Source organism: Sciurus vulgaris (assembly GCF_902686455.1).
Source record: "Sciurus vulgaris genome assembly, chromosome: X".
NCBI lineage: Eukaryota > Metazoa > Chordata > Mammalia > Rodentia > Sciuridae > Sciurus > Sciurus vulgaris.
In genome coordinates this window covers 131979462-132005538 of record NC_136471.1, presented here as the reverse complement: position 1 = coordinate 132005538, position 26077 = coordinate 131979462, and the positions used below count along the sequence as shown (strand labels likewise).

Here is a 26077-nt window from a genome sequence, read left to right as displayed (position 1 = left end):
CCATTCTCTCTGATTGTGTCATTTGTATTGTTTGAAAGTATTTCTTCTATAAAATTAAACTAACCTGCCTTAAGAACAAAGTGGAAATGTGTGTGTGTGTTTTAATTATAAAAACAGGAGCTAGGGATGAAGTTTGGTTGTAGAGTGTGTGCTTAGCATACATGAGACTCTGGGTTTCATCCCAGTGCCACAAAACAGAAAAAAACATGCATATTTTAAAATATGAAAATAGAGTCATAAAATCAGAGAATAGTGAAATGAATGCACGTGCAACCCTCACCTGGCTTCTACACAGGTCAATCATAGCAAATCTTGTTTCTTTAATACCTCCACTCACTTCTTGTGATTTGAAGCAAATTCCATACACCTTATCATTTCATCGGTCAATATTTGAGTATATATTGCCAATAGAGATAAAACATGTACAGTGCCGTTATGTCTTAGCATTCACTAGTTCCTTAATGCTATTAAATATCCAGGGTTCACATTCCCATTTGTCTTGTGTCATTCTTTTTACTCTTTGAACAGAATCCAAATATAATCTACTCATTGGGATATTTTTTATCTGTTTTCGGTTTTTATTTTTGTAATAGCTTTCTTGAGATCTAATTCACATACTGTTCAATTTACCCATTTAAAGCGTGTAGTTCAGTTTTTAATATATTGAGAGTTGTGCAAATTGAGAGTTGTGAATTTTGGTACATTTTTGTTATCTCAAAAAATGAACACTCATATCTATTAGCTGGCACTCCCCATTCCTCACTCGCCTAGTCCAATCACCAGTCTACTTGTCTTCTCTCTGGATTTGCCTGTGCAGGGCATTTCATACCGGGGAATCATACAATATCTAGCCTTTTGTGTCATACTTCTTTCACTCAGCATAATGCTTTAGAGGTGCATCCACACTGTAGCATGAATCAGTATATATTTTTTATGTATGAGTAACCCTCCATTGAAGGGATAGACCAAATTTTATTCATCCATTCATCAGTTGATGGACAATGTAGGTTGCTCCCACTTTTTGGCCAATGTGAAGAATGCTATGATCTTCCAGTGTTCAAGCTTTTGTGTGCTTTGGTTTCATTTCCCTTAGGTCTATACCTATGAGTGGAATTGCGAGTCATATGGTTACTTCATATTTAAACTTTTGAGAAACTGCCAGACTGTTTTCCAAAGTCACTGCACCAGTTTACATTCTCACTAGCAGTGTACTAGGGTTCTAGTTTCTCCACATGCTGGCTAACACTTGTGTCACTTTGATTAGAACAATCCTATAGGTACTAAGTGGTACCTTTTAATTAGTTCTGTGTTTCAGTGTCCAGGATTGAACACACAGAGACATATTTTGTTAACCAGAGGTCATATGTCCAATGAGCCTCTCACTTTCTGGACCTAGCTGATGGTATCCCTGTGGTGTAGTGGAACATGTTCCTCAGAATTTCATTACCTATAAATTGGTAGTTTGATCTAAAAGCTTGATCACATTGAAGTTTATTTTTCTTCCTTTTTTGGGAGAGGCGAGTGGCAAGACTTCTACATGATCACTTGTCAGGTGACTTATAATGTCCTAGAGTTTCTTTGTATTGTCAACAACTATTGATAATACCTAGATCCCTTTGTTCCCAAGGATTTTAAAATGGTGATTTTCTAATCCTACCATTTTTTTCTACTTATTAGTTGAAATACCTTTACAAAGAGAAGCCTACTCATCTATTTAGTTACCTAGTGGTACCATTTTAGGAAAGAAAGATAAATTCTTGATCCTATCAGTTTTCAAAATAATTATTTGGTTTGCTACCAATGTACAGAGGTGGCCAATTTGTTTTTCGTTTTGAGATTTTTTCATATCATTATTAGCACATTGATTTAAACATGTTTGTGGTACTTTAATTCACTGTGGTTATCCTTATTGATGATCAAATTCTCCTGTCTTTGGCTGGGGGAACCTCTCCTTGCTGATTCCTGGGTCCTTTTGTTATGATCCCAAAGGGTCTGTGATGGATTCCTTACCATCCTGTATAAGCAAATGTTTCTGACCTGGAACTGGTCATTTTCTCAGGGTGACTCAGTTTCTTGTTGCTAGAGGTCCTTGTTACTGCTGGGGTGGCCATTGTTTGGGTTCCTTTTAATGGATAGAGTTAGACAATATTTTCTAAGGATAAAAAAGGATGGTAGAAATCACATCATAACCTACTTGCTTTCTCCCATTTCACATACATATACAACAGTTTCAGAATAAAATTACCCAGTGCTACCAATGATAGAATTACTGGAAACTGAAATTTTCTTCCAAATCTTTTAGTACTTAAGGTATATCTTACTAGGAATGTATAGTCAAATTACTATGATAGGGATTAGGTATATAGCTCCGTGGTAGAACCCTAGGTTCAATTCCCAGTACAAAAAATAATAATAATATGATATAAAATGACTTGGAATATTTTCTGTTTGACTTTTTGGGGGGGATTTTTATGGATTGGTCTTTTAAATTTTAGTTTATAACTATATAAAATATTGACAAGTTTCCAAGGACAAATATACAAAAGTATATTCAAGTGAGTCTAGTGTTTATTCTTGCCACTCTACCCTGTTCCTTTCTTTGCCTTGACAGATAACCATTTAAGAAATGTTGTTTTCCCTGGCATTGTTTTTCAATATAAACAGAACATATAAACATATGTGCATATATACAAATACACATACATATGTGCATGTGTACAGATATGTATACATATATACATGTGAGTATACATATGTATATACACACATATATTTGTCTTTCCTTTATTGGATAAATGGTAGTACAATAAATGCACTTTTCACCACCTGGCTTTTTCATTTAAAAATATATCTTGGGCTGGTGTGGTGCAGCTCAGTGTCAGAGTACGTGTCTAGCTTTAGACACACATACAATATTTATATATATGTATGTATACATATATCCATCCATTCTAAGGGCCACCAAAATGTGTACTGGGTGCTATAATAATTTCCTTCCAATATCTACCCCCATTTCACATCATCCACTCCTCTGTGTTCCTCTCCATCTTCTCCTCTTCTCTCATAAGACCTGTCTTTGGATTTAGCTCCCATCTGGTTAATCCAGGATAAACTCATTTTAAGATTTTAATTTAATTACCTCTGCAAATACTTTTCAAATAAGGTCACACCCCAAATTCCACGTTGTCATATCTTTTGGGTTACCAAAAAGGCCACCATGCGGGCTGGGCATATAGCTCAGTTGGTAGAGTGCTTGCCTTGCAAGCACAAGGCCCTGGGTTTGATCCCCAGCACGGCCAAAAAAAAAAAAAACCCAAAAAGGCCACCATGTAACCCATTACAGACTGCCTTGTCATATCCATCCTACAGGCAGAATACATTCTTCCCATTCCCACATCCCCCAAAGTGGTACATGAAGGTGTTCTTCATTACTTTTTACCTTTGCACACTGCATTAGTGGATGTACAAGAGTTTATTCAGTCATCTTCTGATTGGTTCTAGTTTATGCTATTAAAAATAACGTGTTTCCTTACAAAACTTGGAATGGAATCCCCATTTGACCCTGCTATCCCACTCCTTGGCCTATACCCAAAGGATTAAAATCAGCATACTACAGAGATACAGCCACATCAATGTTCACAGCTGCTCAATTCACAATAGCTAGATTGTGGAACCAACCTAGATGCCCTTCAGTTGATGAATGAATAAACAAACTGTGGTATATATACATAATGGAATATTACTCAGCCATAAAGAAAAATAAAATTATGGCATTTGCAGGTAAATGGATGCAGTTGGAGAATATCATGCTAAGTGAGATAAGCCAATCTCAAAACACCAAAGACCAAATGATCTCTCTGATAAGTGGATGATGATACATAATGGGGGGTGGGAGGGAGGCAAGAATGGAGGAAGGATGGATTGTATAGAGGAAAAAGAGGCCTGAGGAGGGGGTGGGGGAAGAAAAAATAACAGAATGGGGCAAACATCATTACTCTATGTACATGTTTGACTACACAAATGGTGTGACTCTACTTTGTGTACAACCAGAGAAACAACAGTTGTACCCCATTTGTGTATAATGAATCAAAATAAATAAATTAAAAATAAAAAATAACGTGTTTATCTTCTGCAGACATCTTTTCACATTTTTGCTAGTATTTCTGTGGAGCAGATCCCTAGAAGTGGGATCTCTGGACCAATGGGTAAATGCATATGGAATTTTGCTAGGTCTGACTGACTCTCCCTTCTACAGGATATGCCACTTGTATTCTCACCAGTATTGTCTAAAATAGTGTTCCCACAGCCTTACCAATAGAATGTCACATTTGTGAGTCCTCACCTTGCAGAAGTGAGAAAACAGAATAGTCTAAATCTGTGCTCATATAAGAGATGCTGCTTTCATTACCCACTCACACACTCATGAAGGAAGCATCTATCGATTTGTATTTTCTTGAGTGTTTTTAACATGAATGGTACTGACTTCCAAAAGTCATCTTCTATATCTAACTGAGAGAAGTGTACAATTGATTAGTAGTTGGTTTGGCTATTTATGATTTCTGTGTTGATATAATACATTTTTAATGAAATCTTTGCCAGATAGAGAATCAATTTCATACTCCATAAAACAATGTGGAAGTTTTTCTTTTTTTCTCTTGTCTCAGTGGATAAATTTGAGAGAGTTCTGCTATGAAGTCATCTGGGCCTGCTCTACTTCTTTTGTGGACAATGGTCTTTTAAAACTTGTCTCAAGGTCAATTTTGTTAAGTTGTAATTTTTTAAAGAAGTTATTTTACCTGTGTTTTCCAATTTATTTGTACAGAGCCGTACAGAGCAACCGTTTTTTAAAATTTAATTTTGTTTAGTTTTTGGTGCTGGGGATTGAAATCAGGGCACTCTATCACTGAGTCATATCTGAGACCTTTTAATTTTTTATTCTGAAACAGGGTCTTGATAAGTTACTGAGGCTGGCCTTTAATTTGTGATCCTCTTGCCTCAGCCTCCTAATTCACTGGAATTACAGGCATGTGCCACTGCATCCAGCCTTTTTTCTAATTTCCTTCTTCTTGCTGTTTCTTTTTCCCCTCCTCATTTCCCACTTTCTGTACTGTATTTTCTTCCTGTTTTTACTTGATTAGGTCCATTATTGAATTTAAAAAATCTTTTATTCCTGTTTTTAGAAGAGAACCAGTTTTTGTTTTTGTTTGTTCTACAGTTTTTCTGTTTTACAACTCATGAAATAATGCTTTTATTTTTGTTAATCCTTTCTGCTTTCTTGTGTCTTTTATAGTTGCCTTTTTTTTGGTAGTTGTTTGAGTGGAATGTGTTTTTTACTTTAAAATTTATATCACTAGGGCTAGGGATGTAGCTCAGTTTTAGAGTACTTGCCTACCATACATGAAACTCTGAGTTCAATCCCCAGTATGACGAAAAAGAAAAATTTACATCACAAAACCAATTTAATGTGGTAAACTTTCCTCTGTCAATTGATATGTTGAGTTTTCATTATCATGATTCCTAAGAAATTCTATTTAACTTCAGATTTCTTCTTCAAGTCAAAAGATGATTTTTGCCATGTCTTTAAAACTTTTTTCCAGATGTAAAGATCTGTACAAATTTTTGTTAATTTCTAGTTTTACTTCCATATAGGCAGACAATCCTGTTTGTGTTGTTTTTATTCTTTGGAATCTCTTGAAGTTTTCTTTGTGGCCTATGATATAGTCAGTTTTGGTGACTATTCTGTGAAAAGCAGGTGTTGCTGTATAGTCAGGGCTCAGATATTGATTGGTTGATACATAGATATGTATGTACATACATACACGATTATTTTGTAGGCCTGCCATGGCAAATTATCACAATACTGGTGACTTAAAACAACAGAAATGTATTCTCCTACAGTTCTGGAGGCCACAAGACTGAAATCAAGGTGTAGGCACAGTCATTTTCCCCAAAAAGGCTCTAAAGGAGGATCCCTCCTGCTTCTTGCAGCTCCTGGTGGCTCCAGGAATTCCTTGGCCAGTGGCCACATCACTCCCATCTTTGCTTCTGTGATCACATGGCTTCTACTCTATGTCTCTCTCTCCCCAAATCTTCCTCTCCTTTCTCTTATGAAGATACCAGTGATTGGATTTACAGCCCACCCCAAGTTTCATCTTAAGGTAATTAATTATATCTTCAAAGATGTTATTTCCAAATAAGGTCATATTTTGAGGGTTTGAGTGGACATGAATTTGGGGAGCAAAGCACACAAGCATTTCAGCCCACCCTGCATATCCACCTGTATATCTCCAAGCTCTACTTCTTGATTAGTGGTCATGTTTGTTAGGTGTTCTACATCTCCCTTGGGTCTTGCCTACTTGAGCCATCCTGGGTGCATTGACTGATGTGTGTTAGTGTATGTATTTTTCCTCATCTCTCCAATAAAGTTCTTACTTTTGAAAGCTGATGGGCGCTTAGATGCACAAGCATTAATGATTCTTCAGTCTTTGTTACACATTGTAGCCTAGAGCACTATGAAGCATCCCTCTTCATCTCTCTCAATGCTTTTTGGTCCCAATCCCATCTTATCAGATATCAAGAGTGTGATAATAACTTTTTTTCTTTGTAAATCTTTGTAAATCATCTCTCTTTGGTCTTGTTGTTTTAGTTACACCTGTTTCTCAACAGGTTAATATTATATTGTGCTTTGTTATATATTCTCAAGATGTTTTCTTTTAGCAGGTGGTTTAGCTATTTACATTTATTGTCGTTTTGTAAAAAATACTCATGTCTGCTCTGGGGCACATTTTACAACTTTTGCCTGGCCTTGCTGCTGGCAGTTGTGGGAATTAGTCCCAGGACCTGGTTCATTCTTTCTGGCTCACCTCTGTAATCTCGATAAAACCTTTTATTTCAGAGATCCCCTGGTCTCAAGGGCTTTGTTTAACACTGTTGTGATGAATGATCACAAACTTAGTGACTTAAAACATACAATTATCCTTTTGTATTTGTTTCTAGAGCTCAGAAGTTTAAAACGGGCCATACTGGGTGGACATCTAAGTGTGGACAGGGTTGTGTCCCTTCTGCAGGCTCTCAAGGAGATCTGTTCCCTTGCTCTTCTAGCTTCTAGAGGATGCTTATGTTTGTTCATTTATGACCCCATCCTGCATCTCCAAGGTCAACAATGTAGCATTTTCAAGTCTCTCTCTCTGATCACTTTTTCCATTGTCACATCTCCTTCTCTGACTGACCCTCCTGCCTCCTTCTTATGAGGACCTCTCTGATGACATTGAACCCACTCAGATAATCCAGGGTAATTTCATAATCTCAGAATTTAAAATTTAATCACATCTGCAAACACCTTTTGTCATAAAAAGTAACATATTCTCAGGTCTGGGGATGAGGGGTGGGCCTCTTTGGGGTTCACTGTCCAGCCTACTGCAGAAGTATCTACCTCTGAAGTATTTGGGTTTCTTTTGTATTCTAGTATGTATGTTCTCTTGAATGCATCTCAATTTTTGCTTTGGAACGAATGATCATATATAGTCCCCTTCCCTCCTGAAACAAGATTTGTAGGCTCCTGATGAAGTCCAAAGGCAGAGGCTGCTCATTTTGTGGCATTTAGGAGCATCTCGCCTGAGACCTTTGGCTGTAGGCACTGTCTTGTGGAATCCATGCCATTTCATCATTCCCACCAATAGCCACTCTGGCCAGACTGCTTTTTCTATCCTGCAATTATAGGCAGAATCCCAAAGGTAATAAACACAAATTGTTTTACTGCAGTGGAATTAGTTTAACAGAGATGATTTTGCAGCACTGCCTAACAGAATTATCCGGGATGATGGAATTATTCTTTATTTGCACCAAAGTATTATGACCACTAGCCACATGTGGCTCTTAACACTTGACATGTGGCTAGTATGACTGAGGAACTGAATTTGAACTTTAAATTAATTTCAACATAAGTAGCAACTGTGGTTGGTGGCTATCCTATTGGAGGGGTGCAATTTTAGAAAAATCGTATTTCCAATCCAAAGCCTTGGAACAAATTAACAGCTTTTTCTTGAAGACCAGACCTAGGGTGATAAACACAGTTCCTCATCTAGCTTCCATAAAACAAATTACTTCTATGGCCCATGTACAGTGGAGAGGCTATACAATGAGCATCATCATGCATCACTTTTCAACTCCCCATTCAGTGGTGTGAAGCCAGCTATGGTGGGAGAATTTACACCACAGGAACCCAGCAAATGTTATAAATCAAGTCTCTGCCTACTCTACCCTTGGAGAACTGGATTGCTTGACACTGACATGCACACCACTGTGCACATGTCAATTTGAGAAGACAGTCCTACCAAATTGTTCTAGTACAATTTGAGTTTCCGGCACCCAAAGAAAAAAGGGAGATGCTGTGAGCCACATGGTTCTTGTTGACAGGAAAAAAATCCCATTGTTTCTTAGGGGAAGGAAGGTTTCCCTCAGCTCTGAGAGTTACACAGGATCTTTCCTCAGCTTTCCTAGGTGGGCAATGTCCTTGCCAACAACCCCACTGCAAAACACAGAGGGGTTTTAAAAGCGTTGTTTATCACACTGATCAAGGCCCTTCCTTTAGACAGATGTCAATGTAGTATAGCTCAAGTTTGCAGCTTTTAGATGTCTGTTGTGGTCTATTAATGCAGCTTGGAATGCCTGGGAAAGGCTGGATTGCATATGCTTGTATTCCATGTCATTTACCTCTTCCCAAAATCTTTTATGGTGTTGGCCATGTGCATAGCACCAAGCTAGATGTGGGAAGAATGAATTCATTCATTCATTTATTCATTCATTTCTTTGACACAATGTATTCAAGTGTAAAAAGCTCAGGACACAAAGACAGAAGAAACAGGATCTTTACCTCTAGGTTTTATAGACTCACCATTTACAGAATAATTTACCAGATACTCAGAGCTGAAATTTGAAAGAGTCAAGCTGAAATTTGTCTTGGGTGCAAAATTTAAGAGGGCACCAAAAAAATCAGTAATCAAGATAGTATATTATTTATTAAAACCAAAATTGATACAAAAATTCACAAGGCACAAAATATCAAATTTAAAAATAAAGGCAGGTTGTTGTTTGAGAACCAGGCATTATTGTGCAAACATAACAGTCATTCCCAACCAGCCTAGGCTTACTTGGCCCACAGGTCCCCTCAGGGTGGGTTTATATGAGTCAACAATGGCATGCAAATAAATTGGGCAACATGGAGCTTTATATATAGTTTGTGTGTTTTGGTTGTACAGTCTTTTTTTAATGTCACTTTTTTTAACCTTTAATTAATGAATTAACTAAGTAATTAATTTATTTGTGCTCCTGGGGATTGGACCCAGGGCCTTGTGCTTGCAAGGCAAGCACTCTCCCAACTGAACTATATCCGCAGCCCCTATTTATTTATTTTTATGTGGTGCTGAGTTTGGAACCCAGTGCGTCACACATGCTAGGCAAGTGCTCTACCGCTGAGCTTCAACCCCAGCCCTGGTTGTACAGTCTTTATTAACTTTTTCCACTTGGTTCAAAATATGGGAGATTATTTCAATAATTGCTTATAGGGATGCACATTTTTCCTAGTATCCTAGGTTCCAAAAAGGCACATCTTCCTCTTTCCAGATAACTCACTTAAGTCTCATTTTGCCCCCAAATGGTAGATACTATTATTCTTCCTCTTCACCCCTGTTTTGCAGAAAGTAAAAATTAAGGTTTACAGAAACCTGGCAAAATAGCAGACAGTAATATTGTATGACAGTCATGTCATAAGTCAAGGTAGTGCATAATTAAAGATGCTAATATTTGATTGAGTACATTTGGGGACAATTTTGGTCCTGGTGTAACAAACATTGGATCCCCAAGTCAGTGCTAAATGGTGAACTTTCAAAGACAGGTAGATTGAGTTCCTTCCAATTAAGGATTGATAAGAGCAAGTAATTTGGGTATAAAATGGTGAGTGCTATTGAGGGGTTGAGAGGACAGTCAGTGATGAGCCTTTTTCCTGAGGAGAAGCCCAAGTACCCAGCACAGGACTCAATCATAGCACGCTTGTGCCAGGGAGCAAGAGACTGATTTCAGGGCTGTTTCTGAGGCTGTCTGCAAAATGGAGACAGAGGATCAACCCTGCAGTATTGCTGTTAACACACTCTTGTAAGAATCAAATAATTCTGGAGATGAATGTGCTTTGTAGACTATATATTTGCTGTGTGAATACAAGGGGGTTTGAAAAATGTCTATTTTTTATTAAAATCTTTTTTTTATTTTTGAAAAATGTCTGTTTTAAAAATATGTGGTACATTATAAATCTAGGAACGTTCCCCACCCACCTCTGAGGCCCAGACACTGGGTTCTCCTTCCCAGAGAGAACCATCCTTACAGTTTCTTATGTCTCTTTTCAGAGCTAGTGTATGTACAAGACAGGCAATTAACCTTCCTAAGTGCCAGGAATACTACATTAAAGGGATTTATGATGAAGCAGAGCTTCCAGCACATTATACAATGAGAAACTCTTCAAAATGGCTAGGAAATGAAATATCTGGGGCATCAAATTATACCCCATAACCAATTTTAAACCATGCCTTCTCAGCCTCAGCCTATTGATATCTTGGGCTGGATCATTCACCATCACGGGGTGTAAGTTCTGTGCATGTTTAGTAGTGTGTTTGACAATGTCCCTGGTCTCCACTCACTGGATGCCAGGAGCCAGGCACTGTGGCCCTCCAGTTCCTGAGGGTGGCGGCTGAAAATGTTCCCTGGAGGAAAGGGAGCAACATCACTCCCCATTAAGAGATGCTTTCTAGGGTCTGGGGATGCAGCTCAGTAGAGTGTGTGTTTTGCTTGCATAAGGCCTGGGGTTCCATCCCCAGCATCACAAAGGTAAAACAAAACAAACCAACAAGCAAACACCGTACTAATCTTGTGTGACATTTCTAGAAGAGCAACAGATAATTAAGAGGAAAAATGTACAAGATTCAAAAGGATAAAATTAGAAATCTGTGAAGAAAACAAAAGGAGCTAGGATAGAGAAATTAAAGCTCAACGGTTATTCTGGAATTATTGAAGAATCTTTTCATAAAGGATGGTAATGACAAACTTTCTATCTCCCCCACAGGGCCTAATAAGAAGTGGGTTTAAAGGAGGATAAAATGAGACAATTAAACCTTCACACACTGAGGGCATCTTCTTTCTGAAAGATTATTATGAGTGAAATAATCTAGGGTGGTAGGAATTGTTCTCTTGGGGCTTTGTGGTTAAGACTTGAGTCTCTTCAAGTAATGAAATTTGCATTAAAAATTAGCCAAGAATGTTTACTCCATGACCTTGTCTGCTATGGTGTTTTTAATAAAAGCTCTTTCTTGTTACAAAAGTAATACATGTTTATTGTAGAAAAGTTAGATTACACACTAAAATTAAAATGAATAAAAATATTTTAAAACACCCTTTTTGGGGGGGTACCAGGGATCGAACTCAGGGGCACTCGGCCACTGAACCACACCCCCAGCCCTATTTTGTATTTTATTTAGAGACAGGGTCTCACTGAGTTGCTTAGTGCTTTGCTTTTGCTGAGGCTGCCTTTGAACTTGTGATCCTCCTGCCTCAGCCTCCCTAGCTGCTGGATTATTTTAAAACACACCCTTAATCCCATTAACTAGTGAAATACCACACTTGGTATTTTGGTAAATTTGCTTTCTAAGTATTTTCTATTTATACACACACACCCACATACACACCTATGTATAAAAGATGGATCAATCCACATATAATGCTTTGAAGTTTGATTTTTTTCACTTTATTCACTGCAAATGTCTCTTTTCATCTGTATTTACTACCATATAAGTTTTAAATTCTAGCATTGTACAGTATCTTAGAATTTAATATATCCTCTGTTTTTGAAGATTTAACTTGCTCCCAGTGCTTTGAAATCATAAATAATTGCAGCAACCTTTCCCTATTTGATTCTTTCCCACCTATCTCATCCCCACTCCCAAACGAGGCAAATTCTTGGCCATAAATTTCTGGGGCAAATAATATCAAAAGCTATCTGAGACCCAGAGTAATTGGTCAAATTATGCATATTTGTACCACTTTTAGAAAGAATTGTTAATCTAGCCTACCAGAAAGATCATTCAATTTACCTCTTCAAGGGTGGTATTGAGTTTGTTTTTGTTCCTGTTTGTTGTTTAATACTTTGCTGATTTGATAGACGTTGGTGGGGTGTTAGAAGAGTTTCTTCATTCTGTTCAAAAATGCTCGGCCTTTTCTAAACTGTTAGCTGTAACATTTTTTTTTTTTTTTTTTAACAATTGAGCAATCACCTGGAAAAAGAGAAGGTGAAACTAACCTGTTGGGGAAAGCAAAAACAAAAACCAAAAAACCCCAACCGGTCCCCGGATGAGGACGGTGCCTGTATTTAGTCATTTCAGCCAAGTGGAACACAAAGCAAGGCTGTTCCTACAGTCAGCGGTCCTCTTCTGGCCTCCCAGGGATTCAGGGAATTCGCGTCCCAGTGGTTCATGCAGCCCAGCCTCTGGCGCGCGGTGTGTGTGTGGGGGGGGGGGGCGCGTCCCGCGTCGGGGACACTGAATTCTTTATTGATACAAATGCAGCAAGGGTAGGGGGTGAACGACACCGGCACCACGGACCTCGGGAGTCAAGAAGTGACCAAGGCCGGCTGGGCTGGGCTGGGTTGGGCTGGGTGGTTGGGCGGAGCACGTGACGCTCCAGTCTGCCTCCGGGGCCCTCTGGGCGCCTGAGGCTGAAATCGACATTTGCTTCTGGCAGGAAAATGAGCTTGTCAGTGTCCGCAGGCATCAGATCGTCCACCCCAAGGAGCGACGGATCGGGGTAGCATTTTAACTTTGTATCTCAGGGATCTGACAGCGAAAGGTAAGTTGTTTATCACTCAGAAAAAACAAACACGAGAAGAGAGAGCTAGAAAGCCACACTGCCGCTCTGTCGATTTAAAAAACCTGGTCTTGAAAATAATAGATCGCTGTGAGAGGCAAGGGCTGTATTCATCCCCAAATTAGAGCTTGAACGTCTAAAGAGAAAGTTGGTTAATCTGGAGCGAATAGTGGGAAAAGGGCCGAGGTTAAATATAGAAGGACATGAAAGCTGCTGGAATAAATAGCAAGTTAACTTAACTCTAACTCTAGCCTGCTTGTAAAACAATTTATTTCACATTTCTCTCAGGGTTGTGGGTGAAGGGAATGTTAAAATTATGATTCAAACTCAAGTGAAAGTGAATTAATCTACATGAAACTGGAATATAAATAGCAGTTTCTGCTTTTGTCCTTTTACGTTTCAAAAATGTTTATGTGGTTTAGAGAAAGAAAAGTTTCTATGTGTACTGCTTAGTTTGAAATATGCTATTTTAACTTTATGAATTGATCCCAGTTGGAAATTTTTAAGGCTTTCTAGGCAAAGCGTTTCAGTTGTGAATGGGAAATGTTGACATTGTACATATTTTCTGTAATAGTAAAATGACTCACTTCAGAATGTGACAAAAATTAGAAAATGTGAAATAATCCGTTATTGTGAATTAAGTTTTTCATGCCTGAGAGATTAAATGCCTTACCAGAAGATTTAAGAAAATAAAGACACGGATATAATTCTGCTCACACAATATTGCATTATTTTAAACAATCGATTATTCTAGTAAATAGTATTAAATGTGGTGTAACTATTTTCCTTCTGCAAATACAAATTAATATTGGAATATAGCTATTGAGAGTAATTAAAGCATTATCTTCAATGCATTTACTATAATATTCCATAAGGAATTGCTTTGAATTAGTGTTTGATGGAATACTGGATATAGGATTTGAATCATTGAACCTCTATGCAAAGTATGTCCATGCACATTATAGCTTAAGTGTCATTTTGATTTGCACTAAAATATTTCCCTACTGAATGTGCTAAATGCTAGTTTTAAAATGAAACACTAAACTGTATTTCCTTTCACCACAATCTCCGATTGCTAGTTATTTTGAAATCCTTTTCCAGGCTTGAAGCCTGTGATAATTTGGGTTTCTCCTTCTGTGTGGTTTGTTTTCCATAATTCCTCGTGAAAGGGAAGCAGCACACTTCAAGCAAAACTCCCTGAAGGGTGGTCAGAGCGCGGGTTTCCGGCCACGGCCCTCCTTATTTCCCCAGGCGTTCAAGGTCTTTCCCTCCGCTGATCTCCCCGCCTAGCTCCCAAGTAGTCACGTGGCAGCGTGGAGCCCTCCTCCCGGTGACGTCACGGCGCTCGCAGCCGTCGCACTGAAGAAAGGATGCTCTAGGATGCTGTCCAGGTGGGCGGCCGCGCTGCGCGATGTGGCACTGCAGGTAAGGGGCGCTCGGCGCCCGGACGCCCTACCCGGGGCTCCCGGTGGTGAGGACTCTGCAGGAGGAGCCCCGGCGGGTTGGCCTGCAGCCCGGCAGCGCCCCCAGAAACAGAAAGTGGGGCCTCTGGCCGCTGTGGCGCCTGCTGCCCACAGCTACAAGCTGCTGCTGCTGCTGCTGCTGCTGCTGCTGCATGCACCAGGCAGGGAGTGGCCTGGTGCAAGTCCACGCGTGACTTGGGTCTTGGCGTGCCCATACTGAGAAAAAAGGGCAGGGACCAGACAGAAAGACAGGAACCTCTTGTTCAGAAGGGGAAAAAAATCTGGAATGACCACAATACATGCATTCTAAGGAAGAGAGGGGCTTTTGAAAGATAACCATCAACTATTTTTTTTACTGTCATTGTGCTTAAATAATGACAAATTTCTTAATTCTCTTTACAGGGGATTGTTCTCAGGAATTAGCCTCATGTCTTTTAAAACAAAAGCTTGCTGGGGAATGGCAGCTTCTTGGTTAACAATTTAAGGGCCAGATGTGCTATCTAAATTATTTTGCATTTTGCAGTATTTCAGCATTTAAAATGCATCTTTTCTTCCAGATGTCTTCAGTAGATTTAAAAATAACAATATCCAGTAAAACAGAATAAAATAAAATGCAGTCTCCAAAGGTAGCATGCCAGTGCCTGTAAGAGATGGCTACATCTCTAAGAACAAAGTGGTCTTTAGCAGGGGCGGGGGTGGAGATGACACCAAACCCTAAGAATTTCCAGCCTTCTTTTTAATTCCCTTGCTGAATAATCAGCTTGCAGAAGGCAGGGGCCTGATGACTCAGCGACAAATGGAGTGGGTCAGGTGACTTCAGTTCCAGCATGACAGTTGTGGGGGGATTTTGATGAACTTTTCCTCACCCTGTTTACATTCCTTTCTCCTGGTCTGTAGCCAGGATGTGTGAGGGCTCCCTTAGGAGGGGAATGTGCCATTCTTTCCTGAAAGCCAGGCCCCTCTGGAAGCTGAGGCATCAGTAAACAGTATTGGAACTCACACCATGAATAATTTGCCCCATCAGCAACTTTGGGGTACTGCTGAAGCAGTGCTGTTTTCACTGATAATTGAAGAAGGCATTTCTTTTAGAGTTCGAGATACCCTGATGTGTTACTGCAGTAATTCAGTGATTTATTTACTGCAGTTTTCTTTCTTTGGTTCAGTTGGCTACAAGGATTAAGATCAGCAGAGGGCGTAGCTCCATGGTGGAGTATGCGTTTAGCCTGTGCAAGGCCCTGGATTCAATCCACAGCATTAAAAAAAAGGAAAAAGAAAAAACCAGTGAAGTTTCTCCAGCCCCCTTCTCTTCTCTCCAGCCCAACCCTAGCAGAACAAAGCAGGTGATGCAAGTGGACCTAATAGAGACCTGGATTCCACTTCTGGCTTTTTGACTATGTGACCTTGGACAAGTCACTTGGTGTATTTAGGCCTGTTTTCTCATCCTCAGAGTAACAAAGGAATTCAGATTAGGGTTTCTCAATCTTGGCACAGTTGGCATTTGGGGCTGATAACTCTTTGTCATGGGGACTGTCCTGTGTATTATAGGATATTTAACAGCATCTGTGTCCCCACCTACTAGATGCCAGTACCAGTTCCCTCCTGTCAGTTGTAACAACCCAAAATGTCACCAGACATTGCTACATGCCACCTGAAGACTCTTGCCCCCAGGTTGAGAACCTCTATTTAGATGATCTTTATGTTTGTTTTGTGATGCTGGAGATTGAACTCAGGGCCTCTCGTGTGCCAGGCAAGTTCTTTACCACTGAGCCACACCACCAGCCCCTAGGTAATCTTTAATTGTTCTTTTGGCTCCAACATTCTAGAATTTATTTTTCTATGATTTGTTCAATGTGGAATCCTTGTCAAAATCTGATTCCCTTTCATAATGTCATATATATATGAAATGCAGTGTCTAGTGAAAGGTTTTTATACTGAGGGTTTCCAGAAACAGTTTCTGTCAAAAGTGGAGGAGGCTATTTGTATGCCATTTGTAGTTGGAGGTCCAGCCTGACAGAAAAGGTGAGTGTTAGAGGAAAAAACAGAGCTCTAGATGAACGTGTGCTGAGACTGTGGACTGGAGTGCATCCCCATGCATGTTAAATCTCAACCTGGGGTAGACCCGGCAGCAGAGAGGCCACGTCTTTGCAAGATTGACAATAACAGTCAGCACTCAGAGGTGTCCTGAGGATGAAATGAAAGGAGATGACATATTGTACTGGTGTCAAATGTGGCGAGGACATGGTGGTGACGTCCACACAGATAGGAGGAGGCAAACACAAACTGCCCACAGAACCGGCCACCTGAAGCGTCCCTCAGTGTGGTGATGGTCACGTGCTTCAGGCTTTAGTACAGGACCTGTGTCTAAAGGTCTGGCTTTGCCACTTCTGAGGATGATTGGGTCTGTATCATTTCACCTTTCAGAGCAGTTGCCAAATCCATAAAATGGGACCACTGCCCTTGCTGATCCTGCATTCTTGGCTTTTGGGGAGGACTAAAAGGTTGTAAGAGGGTCTGCAAGTTGGGAAACTCCCTAGAGACAAGCCGCAGAGATGACAGAGGTGTCACAGAGGTGACAGAGGTGTGGATGTGTTTACTATAGGGTGAGGCTTAAAAGGACCAGATCATATTCCCTTATCCCCCAGGCCTGGGACCACAGTGTGCCCCTTTCCTGCGTCCCCTTGCTGCAAGATCTCTCCTTGTCTAGCTCTTCCTTCCTGGCCCCATAAAAATTGGTCTCCTATGAGGATTAGTTAAGCCCTCCTGGGGGAATGTTGACCTTTAGTGAGAAAGGGCTGCTGCTCCTAAGGCTGGGACCGTAGCAGCTGGTCCTGTCCACTCTCCAGGCCTTTTTCTTCACAGGCCATTTTCTTCTGTCCTCAGCATCCAGGCTGCTCCTTCCACATCCAAAGCAGGCCTTCCAAACTCTTGTGGCCCTCCGAATACTTGATGCTCTGCATCCCCCCCACGGCCATCTGGCCTTGTCTTTTCAACAGTCAGTATCACAAAAGAAAATTAGAACAAAGAGGGGGGCTGTTCTTTATCAAATGACACTTCAGAGACTGAATAGTCAAATGTAACTTGTAGCCCTTGATTGAAACCTGGCCTGAACAAACGTGTCATAGGCATTTGGGGGGCACTTGGGAACCATTTTATGTGACTGGCTCTTCGATGATACTAGACTAGTGTTGATCTTATGAGATGTGGTGATTTGGGGTGTGGTAGGCAGCCTCTGAGATGAGCCTGCGACCTCCACCCCTGGCAGCCACAACTTTGCATAATTCTCTCCCTTTGAGTTTGGGCTGTACCTGGCACATGAGTCACATGCATATGATATAGCTGGCGTGAAGGGATGGCACTTCTGAGATTAGGGTACAAAGAGTCCATGGCTCCCACCTTGGGTATGTTTTCCTCTCTTGAACCAAGGAAGGAGCTGTCATGTCATGAGCAGCCCTATGGTGTGGGAACCCGAGGTCCTCTAACAGTCCCCATCCCCAACCCCAAACTGAGACCCGCCAGTGGCATGAGTGTCCTTGACAGGAGATCCCTCAGCCTCTGCTGAGTCTTGAGATGACTGCTGGCCTCTCCTGGATTCCTGACACAGAAGCAGTGAGATAAGCCTCTTTACTTCCTGTTGCTAGGTTTGGGGGCAATTCATTATACAGTAATAGCTAATACATGCGGAAAAGTCTTATTTTTTGAAGATGTGTGTTGAAATATTTAGAGATGAAATTTCATGATAGTAATTATTGGCTTTTGTCTCAATTTTTCTTACATTTTTTGAGATCTTTATAATATATGGCTGAAGACAAATGAGTTACTCTCACACCTCATTTTACATTCATTCTGTTGAAGTATCACTTATCATGTAGCCTTTGGAAAATTCCATCACACACTCATGAAAGAATGGGCTTGAAGAAAGATAAATTATTATAACAATATTTTGACATCATGGACCCCTTAAGGTGTCTTGGGGATTCCAAGGAGTCCCCAGATCCTACTTTGAGAGCCACTGCTTTAGATCAGTAATTTACTTTTTTTAAAAAGGATTTTAAATCTCCAGTTCTTCAGTTACTCAGTCAACTGTCAGAGACAATAAGAGCAAGCCTTGACTTAGAGACTTAAGCCACATGGAGTTCAGAACACAAGCACTGATATTCACAGTGCTATAGACACACAATAAGCTTGCAGTGAGTGCAAGAATAAAGTATAAAAAGTTATGTGAGGAGTAGTCTTTTTCCTGGTCTGACATTTTCGAGTTGACCTTTCTTTGTCTTTTTTTTTTTTTTTTTTTCTTAGCTCCTAAAACAAAGCATGTGTAAGCTTTTTGAGGGGCGGGCAGGGTATTAGGGATTGAACCCAGTGGTACTTTACCACTTTACCACTGAGCAACATCTGCAGCCCTTTTTATTTTTTATTTTGAGACAGTGTCTCACTAAGTTGCTAAGTACCTCGCTAATTTGCTGATGCTGGTCTTGAACTTGTGATCCTCCTGTCTCAGCCTTCCAAGTTGCTGGCATTACAGGGATGTGCAACTGTAAAAAACATGTATAAGCTTTACAAAAAATTGTGCAAAGAAATACACATACATACATGGATGGATGTACGTATACATAATCTGAAAGAATAAGAAAAATACATTAATAAAATATTTTACAAATGCTCAATGGAATAAGTGAATTCAAAACGCCTTCCCTAAGTAAAATTCAGTATTAATTGGAAAAAAATTGTATTCATTCTTCTGTTGGTTTGGTATAAAATATAATTAAAGCTTTTATATGTCCATGACAAAGCTATTTATGCATACTTTATATAAAAAGTATGGAATGCTAGGCAATTTTAAAGGACTTCAAGTCATAAAACAGGTTTAGTCATTCCTCAACTATTTTTTTTTCTTTCTTTTTCTATTTTGGCACTGGGGATTGAACCAAGGGATACTGTACCACTGAGCTACATCCCCAGCCCTATTTATCTTTCTTTTGAGACAGGATGTTGCTAAGTTGCCGAGACTGGCCTCAAACTTGCGATCCTCCTCTTCAACTTCCCAAGTTGCTGGAATTACAGGCGTGCACCATAATTTTTCGAACTTTGGAAGCTGTGATTATGAAACAGACAATTCTTCAACAGTTTTTGTTTACTAGTATGTGATTTCAATTAATTTGTTCTTTAGTTCTCAAATTTATGTAAATTTAGTCATGAAACAAGGGCCTTTGCTAGTTTGTCTGATAAAAGAATCCTAAGTAGCGGCAACACATTAAAAGTAGATGCCAAGGGATGTTTAAATGAAGTAGTTTTAAGCATAGGTTAAATTCCTTCAGACTTGCTTGTTTGAAAGGGTAGAAAGGAAAAGTTTTCCAAGGATAAGGGCTGAGTGCAGAGTTCTGTCAATACTAGTTCTCCTTCTAGTCTTACCCCTGGATTTAAACAGAACAGCACAACACGGGGCATTCAGTGCTGAGAAGCAATGGGTCTCCAAGGCCTCTGCTGTGATGGGCAGATTAGAGGCAGAGTAGGAACCCGGACACGATGCAAATAAACTTGTTCAGATGGTAATTTACTTTTAGTGGCTCAGTGAAATGAAGAGAGAGAAAGAGATAAGGCACATATAGTTACATCTGAACAATCACTGAATCTGATCAGTGTTATTTATTGGATTCTTCTGCATAATGTTCTGTGTATTTGAAAATGTTTATAATAAAATGTTCAAAAAGAAATTAGACTTTTAGATGTGAGTGGGGGAGCGGATATTCTGATTGAGTAGGTCTGGCGATGAGGCCCAGAGGAGCATTTGAAACAAAATTTATTAGTGCATTATAGTTATACATAATATTGAGATTCATTTTGACATAATTATACAACCATGGAATATAATTTGGTCCAATTCGGTCCCCAGGGGAGCATTTTTAGGTGGTGTTCCAGGTGCCCCTGATCACATGGGTCCAAGACCCCCCCATTTCTGCTTCCCCAGAGGTCCTCGCTATATCTGCCTTTTCTCCACCCCTCAACCTTGCCATACCAGACTGAGGGCATTTAGTGGTGATGGCTTCTCTCTTCTCCCACAACTGGTGGGGGCAGGTGTGTGGGGTGCCCTCTCTCACCTGTCTGCTTCCTCCCTTCCTCCCTCCTCAGCAAACTCTTGTGTGTTGGTGGTGGAGAAAGCCTCTTTATCAGTTCTTGGATTAACCACATTTTCAGCAGGTGACCAGAGAGAATCTTTCCCTTTTATGTGCAGGAATGGGTTTCTTTAATAGATTATGATAAGTATTTTTAAATGACTTGTTTTTCCTTGAAATTGTAATACATGTGTGCGGTGAGCATTTCCAGGTTGTATCAAGAACATTTAGTTTCCTTCCTATCCCAGTCTTCTGGCCCCACCCCTGAAGCAATGATCAATAACATTCTTATACAGTGTTTCAGAAAATGTCTCTGCAAATGTACTCATTATATAATGCATAGATAACTTTCCTCTCTTTTCTTCTTTCTTGGGATATAATTGCAGAGTGGAATATATGGGTCTTACTGCAGTCGATTATGACACATCAAGACAGAGCCTTACTGGTACCCCAGGGGTCCTCCTGGTCCCTCTGTAGTCAAACCTTCTGGCAAGTGGCAGTCATCATTCTGGTTTCTGTCAGCACAGGTTTTGTCTGTTCTTCACCCTCACGTAGATGCAGTCATACAACATGTACTTTCATATCTGGCTTCTTTCACTCAACATGGTTTCGAGATTTATCCATGTTGTTTTGGGTAGTAGTAATTCATTCATTTTCTTGTAAATAGCACTTTTAGAGATAAAATGGGAACATTTGATACACCCTGCTTCTCTTACTACTATTGTTTGGAAACCATTGTGTGTCAGCATGCCCATAGTATGTTTGTTCCACTGTGTGACAGTGCAGTAATTTATTCAACCAGTTCTTGATTGATGGACATGTGGATTAAGTCATTCTTTTGTGATCAATGATAATGGTATTATATGAATGTAAAAACTCTCAAGAGGAAAAGATTCACTAAGATTAATTAAATGAATAGAATTCAGATGTTGGAAGTGAGCTTTAAAATCAAAGTGATCCTTATATTTTACATATGAGGAAGAGGTGTCCAGAGATATCAAGTGACTGGACCAAGGTCACATGACTGATCTGATGGAGCCATGAACAACCAAGGTGTCTCATATCCTGCATAGAACGATCTTTTTTCTCACTCTATGCTCTGTGAGGGCAAGGTCATGCTTATCTTATTTAGTTCTATAAACACAGTATGTAGCACATAGCAGGTGCTCATTAAATTTTTGTTGAATGAAAAAATAAGTGATCTATTAATGTTCTGAGAAACGACCATCCATATCATGAGAACTGCAAAAGCTTTTCCACAGGACATGATCCTCAATATTCATCCATTCATTTGCTCATTCACTACCTTAATTACTTTTTCATTCAGTAAATATTCCTTGGGTCCTTGCTATGTGTCCAGGTCAGTGTTTCTCAAGCTCCATCCGTGGACATTTGAGGCTGAATGATTCTTTGTAGTGGGGGCTATCCTGTGCACCGTAGGGCATTTAGCAGCATGCCTGGGCTCCATGCACATAACAACAGCCCTACTGTTGTGACAACCAAAAATTCCAGTCATTGCCAGGTGTCCTCTGGCAGGCAAAATTGTGCCCCACTTGAGACAATGATAAGTCTAGGAGGTGAGATACCTGTAGAACCAAATGGGCAAAGCTCATGCCCTTGAGGAACTGTCGCTGGAGTTCATGAAAGAGGAAATCCCTGTTTCATAGGTTATGCCATCAAGTGGAAGAGTAGGAGGCCAAGAATGGATGCAGTTCTTGAGAGCAGGGTGACCTGCTGTTGGCTGAATTGAATCTAAGTTCGAGAGCAGAACCTTCCCCAGTGGAGGTGACTTTTAAGTCCTCCTGCAGCTACTCCCAGAAAAGGGGAGTCCTGGAGGGCTCAGGTCAGGCCTTTAGACCCAGGCCAATCTGGCAGTGAGAGCAAGGGTGGTGAGCAGAAAGTTGCATGGTGGGCGCCTCTATCTGAGGCCAGCATCTACATCTGACCTCAGCAACAACTTCGATGCCTGGGGTCGACTTGGGGATTGGCTGATGCAAGGGCAGTACAGCGAGGCCTGTTATGCCTATTCCTCAGGGCCTGCTCCTTGCCTGGCCACCAAGACTTGCTGACTCATCTCTTGTGGCCGCTGCTGCCTGTGCTTGTGCCTGCCCAGCAGTTTTACAAGGGCTCTGTGACCTGACAGTGTTTGTGTGCTTCTTGGTTCCTAGCTTCCTTTCTGGTTGCTTTGGCTAAATGTGAAACTTGTTTTCCTCCTCCAGTGTCACCCTTGGAGGCGCTGGTTGGACTGAGGCTTGTGGTCAGGATAGAGGAGGTCCAACCACAGTGAGTTATTTTTCCTCTTAGCTCAGTCATACCTTTCATCAGCGACCCTTTCTCCTCAAACCTGCAAAATGACTGAAATTTCAGGCTCCATCTTGGCTCCAGTGGCCTTGTTCTCTTCTCTGTGGTCAGCCTGAGGACAGGAAGGACGCATCTCAGCTGTCTTTAATGCTTACTGGTATAACTTTTATGAAGTGGCTAGCCATGCATGTCTACTTACATTTTTTTTAATCTCTCGGGGGTTGTGCACAGGTAAGAAGAAAATAGATTGTAGTGGAGGAAAACTTGTCAGAAAATGGTCAACAGTCTGAGGAGGTCCCAGGAGAGGAAGGAACATGAGTGATATTTCCCTCCAGCACTGTCTTTGGAAGCTGTTATGGGTTGAATTGAGTCCCCTTCCAAATTCATATGTTGAAGTCCTAACTCTCAGTATTTCAGAAAGTGACCTAATTTGGAGACAGAGTATTTACAGACGTAATCAAGTTGAAATAGGTCACTGGGGTGCACCTCTAATCTACTATGACAGGTGTCCTTATAAGAAGAGGAAATTAGAGCACAGACACACACACAGAGGGATGGAAGGACACGAAGAGACGACACCATTGCTAAGCCAAGGAGAGAGGCTTAGACCAGATTCTTCCCTTAGAACCCTCAGAAAGAAATAATCATGCTGATATCCCCATCTCTTACCTCTAGCCTCCAGAGACAATCATTTCTGTCATCTGAGGTACCAATATGTGGTACTTTGTTGTGACAGCCCTTGAAAACTAATACGGCAGTGTTGTTTGTGGCTTGATCCAGTTCCCCCCCACCATCTGTGACACTTAACCTCCCTTCTGCCTCTTCTGCCTTAGTTTACTTATCTGTAATGTGGGCCTGCAGGTGACAGTATTTGACGCACAGGGTGTGAGGAGCCCTACTGACGTAATACATGTGAAATGCTTAGAACAACATCTGGCACTGTTGTCGGTGTTGTTATTGGAAGGGGTGTCTGGGGAAATTCTACATTGTTGACTCTTGGCACTGGAAACACAGAGACCTCATGCCCCCATCCCCCCTGGGGTGAGAGTGTGAGAACACTGAGTTGATTGTGTCACCCAAGGCCACATGAGGTTGGCCTCATCTCCTTTCCAACATGCAGGCTGGGTTTCAAAATGGGACAAATAGCTTCATGGGCCTGGGGCTGTGGGAAGCCTGCCATGGGCCACAACAGCTCACCCAGTCCTACGTGAGGAAGACTGTAGCGAAGGGGCACAGAGAGTGCTGGAGAGGGACGGGGAGGTGGGCCAGGGAGGAAGGAGGAAGAGGGAAAAGGAAGTGACTGTCCCTCTACTGTGAGGCTACAGGCAAAATTATGAAACAGGCCAAGTTTAATTCTCCCAAGCCTTTCTGTACACTGTTTTGCTCCCAGTCTCCCTTTCCTGAGACTGTCTTTGGTCCTATGACCCTTGGCCCCTTGCTGGGTGGCCACCATGGGGCCCCTGTCACTGTGGATGCCTCACAGTCTTCTATCTGGGGAAACCCAGCCTGGTGTTTGGCGGGTTGGCCTGAAAGGGCCAATAATCCTCCTCACCATCCTAGAGGTATCTGCACTACCGTCCTAGAGGTATCTATACTTTTTAAAGTGAGACTCCATGATCTCAGATGAATGTGTCATTGCTGGGGTTTCAGGCAAGGCAGAAACATGAGGTGAGAAGCTTCTGCTGGTGTGGTTACTGGCCTCCCAGATAGGCCCTGATGGCTCTGCCTCCTGCCTCATGACCATATGTAGTCCCTTCCTCATGCAAGAGCTTGGATCTGACCTGTGCAGACAGGGATTCATCCTTTTTTGTAGTTGTGTATAGTCCATAGTTTTCTCTGGATATAATGTCTTTTTTTCTTACTGCTTTAAGAGACCCTCTTTTTCACTCATTTTAGCAATTTGATTACAATATGCCTGGGGGTAGGTGTGTGCATGTGTGTGAGAGCATGCACATACATATGGGCTTGGAGTTCACAGAGCTGCTTTTTATTTTTTAATTTAATTTTTTAGCTGTAGATAGACACAATACCTTTATCTATTTATTTTTCTGTGGTGCTGAGGATCCAACCCAGTGCCTCACATGTGCTAGGCAAGTGTTCTACCACTGAGCTACAGCCCCAGCCCCAACAGAGTTTCTTGTATCTGGGAGATTATAGTTTAGTAGTTTAAATCTTTCTGTAGAACAGCATTTTCTATAGTGAATGTTCTGATTAGCTTTTCAAAATTTATTTCAGAGAAACTTCTTGGGAGAGTTTAAAGGGATTTTGTGGGGGCTGGCGATGGAACCCAGGGCTTTCACATACTAAGCTGCATTCTACCACCTAGCTACACCCCTGGCCCCTTGAAAGGATTTAAAAATCAGCTTCCCTCTTGATCCCCTCCCTCCACTTGCATGCGAATGACAAAGAAGGGTTTGTCTGGAGGGCTGCTTGAGGAACTGGCAGGTTGTGGCGCTTTTAGCCTCTGTTCCGGGTTCAGAGTCCATTCCCATGGCCCCAGCAACTTTGTGTCAAACGCCTGTGGTGGGCTATCAGCCAGGATGCTTGGTTGCTGCATTTGGCAGGATGTTTGTCTGTATTTGTCAGCTTTTTTCATGGGTGAGAAATAATGAGAAAACTCAAGATGAATTCAAAAATTTAAAAGCAAAATGAAATAAAACCAGTGGAGGAGAGCAAGTTCTGCCCTTCAGACTTGCCTTGCTCAGATTATAAAACTCGCAGTGGTGCTGTTTCAGTCACTTGCATTTTACATGTCCCCTGACCCCCATTGAGTTTCCATAGTCATTTAGCCCTCTCTATGTGCACAGATAAAACATTGTCCTTGTATCCATTCTTGAGCATGCCCATGCAGAGACGTCCAAAGCATCTGACTGACTGCTTGATAGAGTTGCATATATAGAGGCAGATCTAGTATTAATTATACTCTTTGTAGAATAGAGATGTATATGTGGCTGGCTAAACTTTTTAGGGTTAGTGGATATTATTACTCATGGCAGGGTTCAGCGAATGCTTCTTTAAAGGTCTGGATAGTAAATAGAGATGAGTAAAACAGGCCTCAGCTCTCAAGGAGCTCACAGCCAAACAGGGGAGCAAGCAAGTTGGAAAATTATTATTCCGACAAAATGCAGTTTATGAATAAGATCAATATGAAAAATATTAGTAATTAAACACAATGGACAGGATGCAGGCATGAAGTAGAACGGGAGGTGAGGAGGGAATAAAACTTCATACTAGACTACTGGTTTCTGTGTGGGCCCTGGAGCAGCAACACCAGTTTCCCTGGGAGTTGATGAAATGCAG

General features: G+C 41.0%; 1 protein-coding gene and 1 long non-coding RNA gene across 5 annotated transcripts in view; one reads left to right on the top strand and one right to left on the bottom strand.

Moving 5' to 3' along the window:
* Window positions 1–26077, bottom strand: part of LOC306650885 — a 461164-nt gene that overhangs the window by 350501 nt on the left and 84586 nt on the right. The gene's annotated exons all lie outside the window — the stretch shown is intronic.
* Window positions 12698–26077, top strand: part of CLCN4 (chloride voltage-gated channel 4) — a gene marked incomplete at its 3' end in the record, with an annotated part of 70958 nt that continues 57578 nt past the window's right edge. Inside the window, exons 1-2 of one of the 4 annotated variants that reach the window (XM_079123149.1) lie at window positions 12698–12885; window positions 14155–14328. The remainder of the gene's footprint in view (window positions 12886–14154; window positions 14329–26077) is intronic. The other 3 variants (XM_079123147.1, XM_079123146.1, XM_079123148.1) reach the window with 3 other exon arrangements.